Source organism: Triticum urartu, chromosome 5A (genome assembly GCF_056163025.1).
Source record: "Triticum urartu cultivar PI428250 chromosome 5A, HENAU_Tu73, whole genome shotgun sequence".
Classification (NCBI taxonomy): domain Eukaryota; kingdom Viridiplantae; phylum Streptophyta; class Magnoliopsida; order Poales; family Poaceae; genus Triticum; species Triticum urartu.
This window is the reverse complement of record NC_141877.1, coordinates 418,858,280-418,878,186: the sequence shown is the minus strand read 5'-3', so window position 1 is coordinate 418,878,186 and position 19,907 is coordinate 418,858,280. Positions and strand designations below refer to the sequence as shown.

At 43.3% G+C, this 19,907-nt stretch overlaps 1 long non-coding RNA gene across 10 annotated transcripts; it reads right to left on the bottom strand.

The window, feature by feature from the left end:
- Positions 1–4,557: 4,557 nt before the first annotated feature.
- Positions 4,558–19,201, bottom strand: LOC125509364 (uncharacterized). 10 transcript variants are annotated; one of them, XR_015604786.1, is made up of 11 exons: positions 16,348–19,201; positions 16,075–16,178; positions 15,936–15,992; positions 15,774–15,866; positions 14,478–15,689; positions 14,268–14,336; positions 13,992–14,109; positions 13,799–13,914; positions 13,496–13,562; positions 13,319–13,371; positions 4,558–5,048 (listed from the first exon to the last, which is right to left on the bottom strand). It is a non-coding gene; the product is annotated as an uncharacterized LOC125509364 (long non-coding RNA). The 10 variants fall into 10 exon arrangements; XR_007284062.2 differs by lacking the exon at positions 4,558–5,048 and having other exon boundaries at positions 12,163–13,371; positions 14,478–14,563; positions 15,589–15,689; XR_007284061.2 differs by lacking the exon at positions 4,558–5,048 and having other exon boundaries at positions 12,163–13,371; positions 16,348–16,455; positions 16,542–19,201.
- Positions 19,202–19,907: the final 706 nt, after the last annotated feature.

Below are 19,907 nucleotides of genomic sequence, written 5' to 3'. Positions count from 1 at the left end.
CGGGCCGGGCTGGTTGGCCCAGCGTAGGGGGCGGGGGGGAAGTTGTATCTTTTCCTTTTCTTTTCTTTTTTCTTCTTTTTTTGTTTTTATTTTACTTTCTTTTAATTTTAGTTTTATAAAATATAAATACAACTCCTAAATTAATGTTATAACTTATTCCACTGCAACAAAAAGTTTGACACCTAAATAAAATAGTCTGCATTATTATAATTTTTAAAAGGCATTTAATTAATTGTCATAGTTACTATTTTAATTACTTTAGAGCCTTTATTTAATGTATAGAGATGTGGATTCTCCACCATGATTACCTATGATTTATTTGACACATTTTGGACATTTTAGTTTTAATGTTTGAAAACTTTTGATGTTTGCCATTAACTCAAATTTGAATTTGAATCGTTTTGAACTAACGCGAGATTAGCAATAGTAACCCTCATGACGTGGCATCATTAACAGAGGTTTACTGTAGCTTAACTACACGGGCGTCACAATTCTCCTCCACTACAAGAAATCTCGTCCCGAGATTTAAGAGGGGAGTAAGGCGGAAAGTTCTGGTTACGATATTCTATCGGATCTTCTCGAATAATTTAATCCCTTTCATTGATGTCTTCAATTCTTTATTCCAATGCATCATGATAAACTTGTCATCATTTCTTCGGGAACTCCACTATACTTACAAAAGGATAAGGGGCAGCTCAGCTACGACGGAATGCTTTTGAGGGAAACAATCTGGGGTTAACCCATGAATGAGCATAAGATTATCTCTCGAGTTGAACATATGAAATACATCGAGAGTAAGGTACGAAGGTACAATAAGATGTTCCAAGCGGATAGATAGTTGCTCGAAGTCTCAACCAGTGTGAGAAAGGGGTTCAGAGTAGCGAGAGTAAGTATTGCGTCTGATACCAGAATAGAGCACTAGGAAGGTGGCCCATGAATTAAATACGAAGCCAAGCATGGAGAATAACCATTAGAAACAGGGTTGTACAGAAGAGTCAGGTTTCGATCCTGTGGAACTGTGGGTTATGGGACCACCATGTGGGTTAAAAGTAGGAAGGGCGCTGACATCTCGCACGGTCAGGGTGGTAAGGCATGTCAAAGGATAGTCTGTCAGTTATGTCGGCAACAACATCGGTACCAAGGGAGAGGAACGAAGAGAACCGTTTTCCTGCTCGTTGAAACGAGGCGGACCAATAGGCAAAGTTCTCGTCCATCGGTGGTTACCGGAATGCTATCAACAATAGTAACAGGGTCTTACTGACAAGGTTGTACACCGAGGTGTTTACATAAGAAGGGAAATATTACTACTTATATCATATAGATCATTGGAAAGATTAAACAAAATAATGGAAAGGAAAATGTGTCTAAACACATATTTCAGGGGCATGTCCTTCCCAAGGACAAGCAGAGCATGATATCCATGACAGGATAGAAAGTATAAAACCATTTAGGTAAGGGGAGAGGAATTTCATGACATTACCCAAACAACGGTGTTTGTATAATTGATAAAGAAAATTTTAGCATTGGGCTTCAAATGTTCTTGTTGAAAATCGGAGTACCTCAGACATGCTTCGGGGTAGCATTGACATGGTCTTCAAGCAAAGATCGGACTTGGATACACAAAGGATCCATCAGGATAAACTTATTAAACAAGGCATTCAATTTCCCCATGGAAAAATGATTAACCTTGTTAAAAAGGAAACTATAACACTAGGTCCTCCAGTCAGGCGTGCATGACATCACCTTACCAGGTCATATGAGGATCAATGTTATAACTCTTGAAAATATGTTCCAACCATCATATCTGATCGAGATTCAGATCTGACTCATACACGGGATTCCTGACAAGAAAAGGTGCAACACAAATTGACGAGATGACATTGTAAGATTCTCGGGAAATGGACTATGGAAGCAAGTTCCGAAACAAGAGTTGAAAGGTGACGAGATGACAAGAAATGGACTATGGAAGCAAGTTCTCGGGAAATGGTAATGTTCCGAGTAAACCAACGAGAGGATGAGGAGGTGGCTGATGGAATCAGCGACAATTCATCGAGATTAACAAAAGATGGATTTCCACAACTATGTGAACAAGGAGATAACATTTGTCAGATCGAACAGTACAAAATAATGAAGTATGTTCGAGGAAAACATACACAATTAAACATGGGTTGAAAGGTGCACCCGAAATATGGGTTGGGTTGCACGACCAACATCAGAATGGTGATTTAGCAACAAGCACACCAAATTGGAATTATTGTCCATTAACTTTGAAGCAATATGGTTGCTAGAGATATTAAATTTGCACCACAGAGTTCACTCAACACGGGGACAAAAAAAGGATGGTGATGGTGAGAAGCATCACTGTCTCACAAATTCTTAAGAGGTGGTGTAATTCTCACAACATTGATGACATAAGAAATGGTAATGTTCCGAGTAAAGAAGAACAATTGCTGGATGGAAGGGAACTGAAGGTATAACACAAAACATGAACTAGTTTTGTGTTGGAGGGAATGCAATACTGTTGTGGATGATAACCCAAATCATCGAGGGCAAAGGATGCTATTTCTCATCAAGAATTCGATAGATATCTTGGAAGACCTCAGAATGTTGATGATGATCATGACACATTTGCCGAGAGGTTTCGAGAAGATGTAACTGATCGGCGATGACATCAAGTCAACGGAATGATGAAGAAAAAAGGTTATTGGAACCATGGGTACGACACAAACTCGAAATCAAGCTTGCTGTTCAAGGACAAACGATATGACGAGGAAGATCGATTGTAAGATTAGCTCATCATCAAAAATTGTGCTATGGGAAGAAGAACCAGGTAGCACAGTTAAAAAGTTGCACGATAATGATATAGCCAATCAGGCTAGGACTGACTTGAAGGGTTATTAAATCATAAGCAATGAAAATTACTTAGAGTTATTGAATCGGAGTGCGGAATTGATTCACTTAACGGTGTTCTCGAGTGACTAATAACTCAGAACCCGAGGGAAATTGGAATTGGCGAGAATAATAGTTGATGAAGAACTCATAAGAAGTTATGTAGTTCCACGGTATTCTTAAGATACCGGAGTGTAATGCTCGATGGTAGATCAAAGGGTTGGACAGGTGCAATGATCTGCAGAAGACAAGTACTTCAACTTGTCCGAGAAATGGTATTTAAAGGAGAACATGGTTGGAACCACGATTGCAAAAGGCCAAATCCCAGATACCAGATGATATTACATCAACGAAATAGTTATTATTACAAGAAGCTTCTATGGTAGGATCTACATCGTGTCCATGGGCATGAACACAAGGTTCAAGGTCGACTCCCACTTCTTCAATGCATAACCTTTCATTCACTTCTCGTCTTGATAAAATTGTAGTGTTGGAATTTTATTTGGTAGAACACCGGAAAAGTATGACTTGTGAAAACTTCTAGGTTCTCACGGATTAGGGGAAGGCATAGGTTCAACCCTTCGGGCATCTTAGTAACATATACCACAAGTTTCGAAAGTAAATACACAAGCTAGAAAGTAGAGCATTGTTCAAAAGCAGATGATACAATTTACCAAAGGCATTATATACCCATGGAGAGGCTCACAAGGTTATTCAATATGGAGGACACTGTCAGATAAAATCCAACAAAGGAACCGATGGTCCACATGGGATCTGATGTGAGCATCAATACTCAACCAGAGAAAGAATGCAAGGAGATCTGATTATAGAAACGTCTGACAAAGTTCAAATGCAAAAGAATTATGATTTCCAAATCAGGGGATCAGAAGCAACGCTCTGATCAAGGATGGATAAGTTGAGTAGGCTTAGGGGTACAATCGATGGCAATTTAACTGGTCGAGATCCAACTCATGTTTAAAACGACGTCTGAGCCAAAAGGATGAATTCTAGGATCTGATAAAGGATTGCATCATTCGCAACATATTGAACCAAGGGACCCAAGATGATAAAGACAAAAGACATCCATGAATATTGCTAGTCATTTGGAATTAACCAAAATGTAGGCAGACAAGCATTTCAAGAGCCATAGGCTAATGAGGATTCTCGAAAGATCGGATAGTATTTTGAAGAATTTTGTGAAACACATGAACAACTAGGGATGAGCGGATACTCGGTAAGAGCGAGGAATTATCCGTAGGGGTATTCATGTGGCAAAGAACTGCAAGGCAATAGGCACAAAGTATTCTTGAAACAATAGAGAGCATTTCGATGTATCTTGTAATAACAAGATCAACTGGGAAGCATTGTATGAATGGCGAGTATACGTGGTTATCCATAGGGGTTTATCGATGGAGGGGAATTGCAAAAGCGACGCCATAAAGTCTCAAGAGAACATCGGAGAGTATCTTCGGATTCTTCTGGTGCAGCAAACGATCATCTGTAATAAGGGGCTCTCCGGAAGAAAGTATTATCGAGAACCTAGAGTCAGAGTTAGTAAAATCGTTTAACCCGAATAGAAGAGATGTCAGAGTCCCAGAGTATAGGTCGAGGAATAAAAGATCCTACTACCACCCAATGGCGACATGTCCCCGTAAGACACACAGCTATGTTAGTAAAAGTTTTGCAATGTCTAGACTCGACTTCGGCCAAGGAGTTGGAAAGGGGGATTCCTATAGGAAGTCGGCTCTGATACCAACTTGTGACGCCCCCGATTCAATCGTACACTAATCATGCACGTAAATGTGTACGACCAAGATCAGGAACTCACGGGAAGATATCACAACACAACTCTAGACACAGATTAAAATAATACAAGCTTTATATTACAAGCCAGGGGCCTCGAAGGCTCGAATACAAATGCTCGAAGGCACAAGAGTTAGCGGAAGCAACCATATCTGAGTACAGACATAAGTTAAACAAGTTTGCCTTAAGAAGGCTAGCACAAACTGGGATACAGATCGAAAGAGGCGCAGGCCTCTTGCCTGGGATCCTCCTAAACTACTCTTGGTCGTCGTCAGCGGGCTGCACGTAGTAGTAGGCATCTCCCGAGTAGTAGTAGTCGTCATCAACGGTGGCTTCTGGCTCCTGGGCTCCAACATCTGGTCGCAGCAATCGGGTATAGAAAGGGGGAAAGAAGGAGCAAAGCAACCGTGAGTACTCATCCAAAGTACTCGCAAGCAAGGAGCTACACTACATAAGTATGCATTGGTATCAAATGGAATAAGGGTATCATATGTGGACTGAACTGCAGAATGCCGGAATAAGAGGGGGATAGCTAGCCCTTTCGAAGACTACGCTTCTGGTAACCTCCATCTTGCAGCAGGAGAAGAGAGTAGATGATAAGTTCATCCTCCCCTCGTCGCCCAGTGAGAGAGCGATCACTGGTTGTATCTGGCACTTGGAAGGGTGTGTTTTATTAAGTATCCGGTTCTAGTTGTCATAAGGTCAAAGTACATCTCCAAGTCATCCTATTACCGAAGATCACGGCTATTCGAATAGATTAACTTCCCTGCAGGGGTGCACCACATAACCCAACACGCTCGATCCCATTTGGCCGGACACACTTTTCTGGGTCATGCCTGGCCTCGGAAGATCAACACGTCGCAGCCCTACCTAGGCACAACAGAGAGGTCAGCACGCCGATCTAAATCCTATGGCGCAGGGGTCTGGGCCCATCGCCCATTGCACACCTGCACACCTGCACGTTGCGTACGCGGCCGGTGAGCAGACCTAGCCTCCCTTATACAAGACTAGGCGTTCCAGTCCAACCTGGCGCGCGCCGCTCAGTCGCTGACGTCACGAAGGCTTCGGCTGATACCACGGCGTCGAGTGCCCATAACTGTCCCCACGTAGATGGTTAGTGCGTATAGGCCAGTGGCCAGACTCAGATCAACTACCAAGATCTCATTAAACGTGTTAAGTATCCGCGAACGCCGACCAGGGCCAGGCCCACCTCTCTCCTAGGTGGTCTCAACCTGCCCTGTCGCTCCGCCACAAAGTAACAGTCGGGGGCCGTCGGGAACCCAGGCCCACCTCTACCGGGATGGAGCCACCTGCCCTTCAGCCCCCAACTCCAAACAGTATCACCGATAATGTAACAGTGTAAAGTATATAGTATATGCCCGTGATCACCTCCCGAAGTGATCACGGCCCAGTAGTATAGCATGGCAGACGGACAAGAGTGTAGGGCCACTGATAGAACACTAGCATCCTATACTGAGCAGTAGGATAGCAGGTAAAGGTAACAACAGTAGTAGCAAGGACAGGCTATGCAGCAGTATAGGATTAACTGAAAGCAGTAACATGCTACACTACTCTAATGCAAGCAGTATAGAGAAGAATAGGCGATATCTGGTGATCAAGGGGGGCTTGCCTGGTTGCTCTGGCAAGAATGTTCGTCAATACCATAGTCGTTCTGGGTAGCAGCGGCGTCAGTCTCGGTGTCTAGCGAGAGAAGAGGGGGAAGAAACAATGAATACAATGCAAACAGATGTGTAACGATGCATGAAAAAGCAAAGCGTGATGCTAGGCGTGCCCTAACGCGGTATGAGGTGATACCGGTGAAGGGGGGGTACATCCGGGAAAGTATCCCCGGTGTTTCGCGTTTTCGGACAGATGAACCGGAGGGGAAAAGTTGCGAGTTTGATATGTTAGGGGTGTGTGGCGGACGAACGGGCTACGTATCCGGATTCGTCTCGTCGCTCTGAGCAACTTTCATGTACAAAGTTTTCCCATCTGAGCTACGGTTTATTTTATATTAATTTTCTAAGTTTTAAACTTTTTTTAAGTCCTGGGAATCTCGAAATCTCTAGAAAGGCTGGGTGCACCCAGTGCACCGCACCCAGAGTGCACCAGAGGGGCTAACAGTGGGGCCAGTCAACTGCTGACTCAGCAGTTGACTGGTCAAAGGTTGACTGGTCAACGGGTCTAGTGGGACCCGCATGTCATTGACTCAGGGCCAGTTAACATTTTTTAAACAAAACTTAGCTAATTAGTTAGTGTCCTTGGGCCCACTGTCATAGACTATTAGGAGGAGGTTAGCACTAAAAGGGGATTACCCCTAATTAAGCTAAGAGGGCCCATGGGGGGATTTGTACGCGCGCGCCCACGGAGGCGTGCCGACGGCCACGGTGTTCGGCCGGCCGACCGCGGTAGGCGGAGGCGGGCGCCAGGGCTGGGGCGGCCGGCGCGTGCAGCCCACGGCGGGGCGGCGATGGCGCAGCGAGGCGAGGGAGGACGCAGACGGGGGAGGCCGGAGGGGTGCAGCAGGGAGTAGCAGCGGCGGCGGGCGGGCAGCGACGATAGCAAGCAGCGGTAGCATGGGAGCGCGGTCTCGCGCGCAGGGCATCGAGGAGCGGCGCTCGGCGGCAAGGACGGCAGTGAGCGGCAGCAGCTGCAGCAAGCATCAGCGCAACATCAATCTACAGCGGCAGCGGTAGGCGCTAGCAATCGGGCACAGGCGAAAGCGGACGGGCAACAACGAGCAAGGCGAGGGCTGCGGCAATGCGCGAGCGGGCACGCACGGGGGCACGACCAGGGAGTGCCCAGGGCGGCCAGGACGCAACGGGAGCACGGGCAGGGGGCGCGATGAACGCGACCAAAGGGCAAGTGGAGCTCCGGACTCATCGGGGTCGATAGCCAACGACATCAGATCGGTGGGGAAGACAAGGGGAACGGGGGAGGAGCTCACCGCGGGGGCACACGGGGGGCCCGTTGGTGGCTTAGGAGCTGCTGCGGCGAACAAATCGGTGACGTGCTCGCGGTTGCCGGAGGTAGAAGATGGCTCGATCCTGATCTGTGGTGGTGGAGCACTCGATTCAAGCCTTATAGAAGACGTGGTCGACGCCGGTGGTCCTCGGGGACAACCTCTCATGGAACGGGGACAACGAAGAGCGCGTGTGCGACGAACGCTATGGCGAAGGTGGCTCGGTTGCTTGCTGGGGGAAAAAGAAGCGGTGCGAGGAGTGGGTGGAATGGAGCTAGGGTTTGCCATGGTTGCGAGGAAGGATTAGTAGGCGTCGGCGAAGCAGGGGGGCGACGCGGGATGCTCTGCACGTGGCCATCAGGCGACGTGTGCGGCCATGGCGTGCTCGGCCTTCCCCTGTAGCAGGAGGAGGAAGGAAAGGCCGGCTTAGGCGGGCCGGGCCAGTTGGCCCAGCATAGGGGGCAGGGGGGAAGTTGTATCTTTTCCTTTTCTTTTCTTTTCTTTTCTTTTTTCTTCTTTTTTTGTTTTTATTTTACTTTCTTTTATTTTTAGTTTTATAAAATATAAATACAACTCCTAAATTAATGTTATAACTTGTTCCACTGCGTCAAAAAGCTTGACACCTAAATAAAATAGTCTGCATTATTATAATTTTTAAAAGGCATTTAATTAATTGTCATAGTTACTGTTTTAATTACTTTAGAGCCTTTATTTAATTTATAGAGATGTGGATTCTCCACCATGATTATCTATGAGTTATTTGACACATTTTGGACATTTTAGTTTTAATGTTTGAAAACTTTTGATGTTTGCCATTAACTCAAATTTGAATTTAAATCATTTTAAACTAACGCGAGATTAGCAACAATAACCATCGTGACGTGGCATCATTAACAGAGGTTTACTGCAGCTTAACTACCCGGGCGTCACAGCCCCAAAATTTCTACCGGGGAAACAAAAGACGAGAATGTGCATGAACCCCTATGCATAGATTACCCCAATGTCAGTGCGGGAATCCGTGAGTTGAATGACAAAACACATATCAGGTGAATCAATATGATGCCCCATTGTCACCACGAGTATTCATATGCAAGACATATATCAAGTGCTCTCAAATCCATAAAAGTATTCAACCCGATAACAACGAAATATCAAAGGGAAAAACTCAATTCATCACAACAAGATAGAGAGGGGAAAACACCATATGATCCGACTATATTAACAAAGCCCGCGATACATCAAGATCGTGACATCTCAAGAGCACGAGAGAGAGATTAAACACACACATAGCTACTGGTACAAACACTCAGCCCCGAGGGTGGACTATTCCCTCATCATCGTGGTGGCCGCCGGAATGATGAAGATGGCCACCGGTGATGATTTCCCCCTCCAACAGAGTGCCAGAACAGGGTTAGATTGATTTTCGGTGGCTACAGAGCCTTGCGATGTCAGAACTTCTGATCTAGGGTTATTTATGATGGTTTCTCTATTTATAGGATTTTTTGGCATCAGTTTCATGCGAAGATGGGCCTCAAGGTGAGCACAACCCACCGGGGCGAGCCAGGCCCACCAGGCGCGCCCTAGTGGGTTGTGCCCTCCTCGTGGCTCTTCTGGCCCTCCCACGAAGCTTTGTGGGTCTCTTTTGTTTCAAAAAAATCGTCAAAAAGTTTCAGCTCATTTGAATAACTTTCGTTTCTGCACAAAAAATAACATCATGGTAGTTCTGCTGAAAACAGCGTCAGTCCGGGTTAGTTCCATGGAAATCATACCAAAATCATATAAAATTGTTGTAAACATGGCATGAATACTTCATAAATTATAGATAAAAGAAATAATTTATGAAGTGTGAATGCTAGCCAAGTGCACAAGTTTGATCAATGATAATTTCAATCACTTTTCCTAGCATCATAACAGCAACTCTTTCTCATAAAACTTATCATGATAAAGTAGCAATTGAAACTAGAATATTTGTTGTGGAAAGCTACCTATCATATTCATCACATATTTTTTTCTTTTGAGCATGGACATTTGGACTTTTATATGGTTCAAAGCAATAATCTAGTTTTGATATAAGGACTTTAATACTCAAGCATACCAACAAGCAACCATGTATTTTAAAATATCAACGCTAAAATAAGTTATCCCTAGCCCATCATGCTCAATCATTGATCCATTCATAAAACACACTCGCATATTAACTACACCCAATGCTCAAGTACGATCATAGTGCCCCCTAGTTGGTGCTTTATAAGAGAAGATGAAGAATCAAATAAAAAATTAAAAATGCATAAAGTAAAAGAAAGGCCCTTCCTGGAGGGAAGTAGGGATTTTTAGAGGTGCCAGAACTCAAAGCAAAAATTGAGAGATGAAAACATTTTGAGAGGCATACTTTTCCACCAACGAAAACGACTTAGAGCTCCCAACACTTTCCATGCTAGATATATCATAGACGGTTCCCAAACAGAAAATAAACTTTATTCCTTTTTTCACCATACTTTCACTTTCCATGGCTAACTGTATCCACAGGTGCCCTCCATACCAACACTTTCCAAGGAATTTATGATTTGACAACATAAAGTAAATTCATTTTTCATTTTGGGACTGGGCATCCCTAATACCTTTGTCTTACTCTCGTGCAATGACAAATGAATAAACACTCATCGTGAGAATAACACATCTAGCATGGAAAATATTGACCACCCCTCACCGCCTCGTGAGCGGTAGGAACACACAAAAGAAAATTTTATTTTGAAAATTAGAGATGGCACATATAAATTTGCTTAGAACGGTAAAAGAATACCGCATATAGGTAGGTATAGTGGACTCATATGGCAAAACTGATTTAAAGGATTTTGAATGCACAAGTAGTGATCATACTTAGTGCAAAATAAAGGCTAGCCAAAGATTGAGAAGATTGCAAGGAACTGATAGATCACTAAGAGTCAGTTTGGTTCGCTTCCTCACGTATTGATGCCTGGCCTAGAGCTTGGAGCTTGCCTGATACTATCCTGGAGATTGTTTGGATGGTGTCATAAGCATTAAAAAGCTTGCCTGGCCTGGAGCATCTGCCATGTTGATTAGCCTGGCAGGAGCACCAAGCACGGTCGTTAGCCTGGTGCAGACGCACAAAACGGATGCCTGGCCATCCAGAAACTTGCCTGGGCACACTACCCAATGCAAATAGCTTTGTCTAAATCTTTTATTAATAGTTTATTCAGTTTTACTATCAACCAATGTGTTATTATATCCGGGCCACCAACCAAACACTTCCTGCCCACGCTAGATTCGCCAGGCAAAAATCAGCACAAGCCAGGTGCTAGTTTTTCCCAGGCACGAAGCCCATGTCATCATCCAAACTATTCCTAAACCTATGCCAAAGTTGCAAAATATTACCCATCAATGCCATCTATAAGTGATAAAGAACGTTTTAGACAAGGGAATGCCCGCCTGGGCCGGCCTATGCAGTAGGGACCTCCTATACTGTGCTTTGCGCGCTAGGAGAAGACGCGACACACCCGTTTGGGCCGGCTCATGTCCCGGCGGTCTTTTTTTTATTTCATTTTTTCCATTTCTTCCCTGTTTTCATTTGTTTCTACTTTAAATAATTTGGGACTTCAAAAAATTTCTGGATTTTTTAAAAACAATTTTGAAATAAAATTTTAATAAATCACAAAATGTTTGTGGATTCAAAAAATGTTCGCAATTTTGTAAAAAAAATGTTTGCTCATTCAAAAAATGTTCCAAATGTTAAAAACAAATGTTTGGGAAATAAAAAGATGTTCACGATTTTTTTACAAGTTAGTGTATTAAAAATGTTAATGAAATTGAACAAAATTTCACCAATTCAAAAAATGTTCACGAATGAAAAAACATCCTAAAATTTTAAAAACTATTCATGAGTTAGAAAATAGTTTATTCATTCATAAAATCTTGGATGATTCAAAAAAATTAAGTTAAATCAGAAACATGTTCGTGAATTTCAAAAATTGTTCCACCAATTTCCAAAAAAACACATGCTGGCCCCCTTAGCTGAACCGACGAGAAATAACTCATTTATACATCATTGACCAAAGTTATATCATGTGAAATTCAAAACAAATAATTCATATGCTATTCTTTAGTGGGGGTGTGTGGACAAATAGCACGCACAGGAAGTTAGGAACAAAACTTAAACTGCCCAAAAAAAAAGCAAACACAAGAAGACAAACAAATTATATTCAACCCCCCTCGCCATGGTCACTAGGTTGGGCTGGATGGCTACCAATTTCTCCCTCATTACCCCGCACAACTGCACTCGAACACCGAGGAGAATCGGTTTTGGACGGGAAGGTGCCTGCTCTTCCTTGAAAATGTGCCTTATTGGCCGTGCGCCGAAATCAGCTCCTCTTCAACACCGAGGAGAATCGGTTTTGGACGGGAAGGTGCCTGCTCTTCCTTGAAAATGTGCCTTATTGGCCGTGCGCCGAAGTCAGCTCCTCTTCCCCCCCCCCCCCCCCCCCCTCTCTCTCTCTCTCTCACTCACACACAGACTCAACAACTCATCCCCTCTAGAAATGACACAACTGAAAAAGGACACCCCCACACGAGTCGGAGTCCAAACAAGGAGTGGGCGGCCCACAACTTGAATAAAAAGTCCAATGACAAATAAACCCGACACGCACTCGCGAGTGACAGATAAATGAGGGACACCTGCGACGCTAAGATTCGTGCATGATTAGACTGACACAAAATTCTAGCTAAAGCCAAATAAAAAAACAGATGACTGATTTTTAGTAAAAATGTATATATTAGCAGAAAAGAACATCAGCGCTGATAAGATTTAAGAAACCATTGGATTAATTTAGGAGACGGGACAAATTCTAACGACAATTACACTTGCTAGATTTTTCATAGCAAGGAAGGATGCATTTCAGATGTTGAATCACATGCTACGATAGTATGCGAAGATTTACTATTCAATTAGGACAGAGTAATTTCTATCTAGACTTCGAAGGCAAACAATACAAAGGAGGTAATTATGGCTCCCTCCACATTTTCGCATCTGGGCTTGAGACCGGCAAAGGCAGTGTTAGGCCACACCAATCAATCATTCAGCAAAGCATACAAGGCACACACACTCAGAGAGTCATGCCACACACAATCATTGCCAAAATGCAACATTCACACTTCTAAGGCAAACAATACAAAGGAGGTAACTGCAGCTCCCTCCACATTTTCGCATCCGGGCTTGGGACCGGCAAAGGCAGTGTTAGGCCACACCAACCAATCATTCAGCAAAGCATACAAGCCACACACACACACAGAGAGAGTCAAGCCACACACAATCACACTCAGTCATTGCCAAAATGCAATATTCAGTCACACACATCACAGTCAAATGCACAATATTCACACAGTCACACACACAGTCAAACACAGAGTCACACACACAGTCACACATCACAGTCAAATGCAATATTCACACACAGTCAAACACACAGTCCCACACACAGACAGTCAAGCCACACACACAAGAGAGTCAAGCCACAAACAGTCAGACAGACACATAATGGAGCACTTGCACATAAGAAACAACAAGAAACAGACATAGATAGGGGCACAAACAGAAAGCAAATACATGCAAGCCCGAAGTAAACTCAGAAAGCTATAAATAAATTCCAGAACCTGAATGACTAAACGATTTCTCTGAGGGGTGAGGGTGATTCAGATCTTCGCTCCTGAAAACAGGAAGCTGGTTAGAGGCTGATTAAGTGATTAGAGGCTGATTAAGCTAGAGAAAGCAAGGCATGTAACATGAGCAACATTCTTATAGAAATTTTGGCTAAGGTAAGCCATTCGTACCTAAAATATATATGTTTCAAGTTGGCAACTGTGGTTGCCTATCATGAGTTACAAGCCGATGGATAGCCTGAAAAATGACATGAGCAACTTAAAATGTGAGTTTCCACAATGTAAATGATGTTTCTAAGAAAAGTAGCTTACGTTACCAGCAGCACCAGCAGTCATATTTACAAAAGAAGATTAAGATGACTTGTGATGTATAAGCATCATATGAGTCAAAAATACTTGGAATCAGTTTATGATCATAACAACATAGGTAATTATTCCCGTGTGTATATCGAAGTTATCAAGATAGGAACTTACCGATTCTGTGTATCTTGCACCTCCAAAAATTCACCTGGTTTGTCATCTTTGACTTTAGCTATAGGTGAGAAGAACTGATAACAAATAGAAGTTACACAAATAGAAGTACCCCATTCCTGCAATGTCCAGATGTCTGATGCACGGTATGATGTTCAGGAAAGAGTGAGGAAGTGGCAGGGGACCAAGGTAGTACCTTCTAGGAAGAAATTTTGCTATTTTTGCCCATTTATTCCCTGGGCATTATACAGTGCATGTTCCTCCTCATAGTCCAAGCATCTCTCTGTATGTTTGGATTCATATGATTATTCCACCTAAGATGTTATGTATGAATTCGAAATCAGCTTCATAACCAATCAGCTCTTTATGTAACCAGTGTGTTTCTGAATTAGCAAACATTCCCCTGTTTGTCTTGCACAAAGGGGAAAATGCATTTAAGCAAATCATGAAAATGAAACAATCAAAAGAATACCTCTCTTGACATTGCTTGGCTATATGTCCAGGTAGTGACCTTGCAATGAGACCAAATTCTTGCTCCATACTGCATTTTGAGCACAAATATCAGGTGCCAATAGGTAGTTACGGATACAACACATCTAAAACAGAAGTACCCAGAAGTAGCACAATTTGGCTAAATAAACATTTTGACATCAGCATCGCAAAATATAAAGAACGTAAATACCTGCGTTTTATGCAAACTCAACCCATCAGTGTCCTTAGCAACACAATAAAGAGCCAATGTGAAATGTCCAGATCCAATGTATGTACCTTAAATACTTAGAAAAGCATTATTCCAGTGACTGGACAATAGTAATACATAAAAAAGAATATGATATCCACATAAGACATAATCACAAAAAAGTTCAGAAAAAAGAATAGTGCTAGGTCTGTTCACATTCAACAATCAACAAAGCAATCAATCGTGAAATATAGAACACAAGTTATACAACCAAACATTCAGCAAAGCATACAAGCCACACAATCAAACAAATGCAATTTTCACAGTCACACACACACACACACAGTCAAGCCAGACACATATTCACCATCAAGCCACACACACTCACACACAGAGTCAAGCCACACACATATTCACAATCAAACCACACAGTCACACACACAGTCAAGCCACACATAGAGAGAGTCAAGCCACACACACAGAGTCAAGTCACACACATAGTCAAGCCACACACAGAGAGAGTCAAGCCACACACACAATCAAGCCACACACACACCATCAAGCCACACACACAGAGTCAAGCCACACACATATTCACCAACAAGTCACACACAGACACACACACACACATAATGAAGCACTTGCACACAAGAAACCGACATAGACAGGGGCACAAAGGGAAACCTAATACATGCAAGATCGAAGTAAACCCAGAAATCTATAAAGAAATTCCAGAACTTGAATGAGTAAACTGATTTCAAGTTGGCAACGGTGGTTGCCTCTCATCAGTTACAATATTGTGCATGTTACAGCAGCACTAAGAGCTTGTTAAAGAGCATTTTCATCAATCTATCAGAGAAAATACAGAAACTATGTTCCATCAAGATCTTTGAGAATAAAATATGGAGGCCATATCAGTTCCAAACACAACTTGCTAATAACCACTGCAATACTTAAACATGAGTATCAAGTAGGGTAATTTGAAGGGTGTAAAATAGAAATTAGGCATCACTAGACCGGCAAGGCAACAAAGAACCATACAAGACAGAACATTAAAAATGAGTAAATTGCAGAAGAGAGAAACAAATCTACAACTGAATAGAGTAAGCCTTACTCATCCCCAATTTGGCGTTGCTCAATTTGAGAGATACCATAGTATCGAAGTGCAGCTTCCAAGAATTTATTCTTTAGATCTAAAATTCTCGCATAGCATACCTACAAGAGATATAAGAAGGGAACTAAATTTTTGTCCTTAGTTGTAGACAGATAGATTATTAAACTGTTTCTGAACCAACAAACCTTGTATTACAAGTTCAGAACTTCCTGGTTGCTGTTTGTGACAAAAAATGAGGCTTTGTTGATAAAAGCTTCAACATTCACTGCATCATCATCCTACAAAATGAAGAAATACATTAGTCCAGCTGAAAATGCAATGACGACAGAGGCTAAAATGGGACTAACCTCCAAATAGTCATGCAATCTGGACGCACTTGGATAATTTGTTTGTCATCAAGCATCCTGGTTTTTAAGAAGATGGTCAGATTTCCCAGACTTAGAATATCCAATGACATGTAAAGAGAGACAAAAGCTTTGCTTCTACCTTATTCCTGAGTCCAAGTCAATGCCACTAAGCATTTGTACTGCTCTCGACCATTGTTGTTCAAATTCATACGGTTCTGCAAGCTTCTCCCTAATCACTACAACCTGCAGATAGCCAGCAAGGTAAATACACCATTTTAAAATAACAGGACGTATGTTTTTCTTGTTCAATTTGTTCATTTATTACGAATAATTTGTTCCAAGAGATCCATTTGGCAAACAAGTTAAGCATGATGTGGCAGAGAACATCAACTACACATAAAATCAAGTGTACCTGATTAGCCAGGCTATGCGGTGGCCTAGACAAACCGTTCAGTGTCCTTAGCAACACAATAAAGAGCAAATGTGAAATGTCCAGATCCACATGTCTGTACCTTAAATACTTAGAAAGGCATTAGACATATCACAAAAAAGTTCAGAAAAAAAGAATAGTCAATTGTCTGCACTAAACAAGTACTGGTCTGTTACCTATGATCAAGTACTGGTCTGTTAGCATAAATGATTATTCGTCAAGACAATCACTCCTGCCATATAAACATGTATCTCAAGGAAAATTTGTAAGAGATGTGGTTAATTACTTGAATAAAACACACCATATCAAGTATACTAACACAGAAGTGATATCAATATTTCCACCTTCCACATCAGATAGTATAGAACACACCATAGCTAGTTAAAAACACACCATGGCCTACACGGTTTGCACCCTAACGCATCCCCATATATGGAAAGACAGACATTGGGAACATAAGCAAAGCATGACAAGAAGAACCCAATTGGAAAGAGCACTAAATAAGCAACCATCAAAACAACCATTATGTGTCACCCCATCTCTGCTTATAAGATGGGTGATTCAAGAACATAAGAACAACCGTAACGAACAACCATAACGACCAGCGAGCCAAACCAGAGTATCACAAGGGCGCATGCGTTTGAGGTCTGGAAATCGAACAACGCAGCGACAGAACCGAGGAACCGATCTGAGCGAACACGATAAACTGACCTTGTTTTGACCTCTCCCCGTCTCCGTAATCCAAATCCAAAACCAGACCGGCAAACACGAAACATAATCGTTCATCGCTCCGCCAATATGAAACACAGGATAGTGAGTGTCTCTCAGATAACCAAAGCACACACAGAAGTTAATGATCCAACAAACTCAGAATCAATATTAACTACTCGATGATCCAGCAAACATTACAACGGAATTTTACGGAATAGGGTGTCAGAAGCTCAATGATCAATGATCGCACTATAAGTTAATTGTCACAAAGTCTAGGCAAAGCAAGAAAAGCATTTCCATTGACTGGCTATAGTAATACAAAGAAAGAATATGATATCCACATAAGACATAACAAAACACACATATCACTAAAAATTTAAGAAAAAGAAGTCAAGTATCGTCATTAATCACAATACCGAGTTGATGCCATAGAATTTAACATGACAAACAATAATTTTTCATGCACACTAACTGGGGATTAACAAATGTCAGAGCATAAGAGTTGGGCTACTCAATTGGATCACCATCATCACAAGAAAACAAGCAGCACATGTCCACGTTATAGGTTCGTTGAAATTGTTGTCCAAAAGGAAAGGGGCATGACACAAGTTACCAGCATTGATAAAAAACATGTGATGAACATGCTTTCACAGATAAATAAATTCTAGAGTTATGCTCACAGCAGAATTATATGCCCAAGTGTGCAATGACAAAATATTGGAGTTATGCCATGCAATCTAGAATGTAATCTAAGGGGAACTAATTAGCAGCAGCTCACCTAGAACTCGTATGAGTACTTCAATGGAAATAGTAACATCGGGAAGAAAAGAAGGAACCTTGTCCAACAGTAGCAGCAGCAGGCCACATGGTTTGCACTCTTGTAAAACTTTTCTGCTCGGAACACACTAGCTAAGCATGATAAAAAGAAACAAATTGGAAAGAACATAAACAGTATACACCATCAGATCAAGCGTAAAGGAATCACCCCATCTCTGAATCTAGGATGAGAGCGCACACGCCTAGCCAGTACAATGAGAACTCAAGAATTAACAGACCCTGGAACTCAAGAACTGACAGAGGGCCAACAAGAACTGACAGAGGGCCAAGAATTGACAGAGTATCACAGGAGAGCACACATTTTGAGTTCTGAAAATCACCAAGAGCAACGTAGGTGACGGAACGGACGAACCAGTCTGAACTAGCACGATAAACAAACACTGCTCCCCGTGTCCGGCCGTAATCCAATTTCGAAACCAGACCTGTTCATTCCTGTAACCGACGTGAACACGAAACCCAGGACTGCTAGTTCGGATAACAGAAGCACGCGCGGACAGAATTGCTACTACGCAAACGAGACGGAGGAGACCGCCGACGAGGCGAGACCGGACCAAGAACACGCGGGCGCGTCGGGACAACGGCGAGGATGAGCGAAATCGAATCAGTCGCGACTCTACACGGACGACGGCGAGGACGAGCGAAATCGAATCGGACGCGACCCTACACGGACGACGGCGGTGAGGACGAGCAAAATCGAACCGGACGCGACCCCAAACGGACGACAGCGAGGACGAACAAAATCGAACCAGACACGACTCTAAACGGACGACGATGAGGACGAGCAGAATCGAACCGGACGCGACCCTACACGGACGACGGTGGCGAGGAGGAGCAAAATCGAACCGGACGCGACCCCAAACGGACGACGGCGAGGACGAGCAAAATCAAACCGGGCGCAATTCCAAACGGACGAATCGAGCACGAGCAGAAACCAAATCACGAGCCTAAACGCGCGACGAATCGAGGAGGAGTGAATCCAAACCAGACGCGAGGAGGCGAGGCGAGAGGCTTCCACGACCCGGGGCCCCGGACGAAGAGAGGAGGAGCAGACTGGCCACGGCCAGGGCGGTGGGGAGGGAGGAAAGGGCCCGCCTGGCCGCGGGCAGGCCGCCGGGGAAGAGGCCTTGTCGCCGGCCGGGTCCTTGCCCGAGGCGGCTTCGGCGGGCGGCGGAAATCAAAGGGAAGTGGAGCTGGTGGTGGTGGGTTGGGGCTGCATCCAGACCGGGTGGGCAGGACAGGAGGGGTCGGTCTCGGTCGGTCGGCAACGCGGCGCGGCACGGAGATATTACCGTTGGGAGCCTCAGATTGGGGTCCGGTGCTCGAGGCGGACCGGGAAATTTCTAGCTAGGTCGGTCGAGGCAGGGGCGGTTGCGTGGGCACACGGGGCTATCCGACCGGCGCACATGAGCGGACCGGCCCATTTGGTCATGTTAGGTTGTGTGTCGTGTTTTATATCTTAGAGAAAAAATGTATTCTCAAAAAAAAGTTCTTCTAAAAAAAGGAAAAAGAAAATATGTTTGTGCAAAGGGACATGCATCGCCAATGTTTTCATTTCGTTAGCATCAACTTAAGGGCGAGCTCTTTCGGAAAACTTTGCCTACAGGTTTAAGGGCGGGTCGTTTTTCCACTCATATTTCTCAGGCTTGTTGTAGGTGTGGTAAACAAGAGGATGAATTTCATTTGTTCTTTTTGTGTGATTTTGCTCGTGCGGCTTGGTTCTCCTCTCATTGGTTCATTAGATCAGATGTTTTAATTCAAGGCCATACTAGTTTGCATTCCTCTATTTCAACCTTTCTTAGCATGTCTCATCCACATGTCTCTATCGAAAATATTCTTAATTTTTTGTGGTGTCTTTGAAAGGCTAGAAATGATTTTCTTTTTGATCGGAAAAAAGCCCTCCCTCATCATGTGCACATTGTTGCAAAAGCCTTGTCTTATGATTTATATGATGTTTCTAATCATATGTCTAGCTTGCAGGAGGTGCCTCAAGTTCA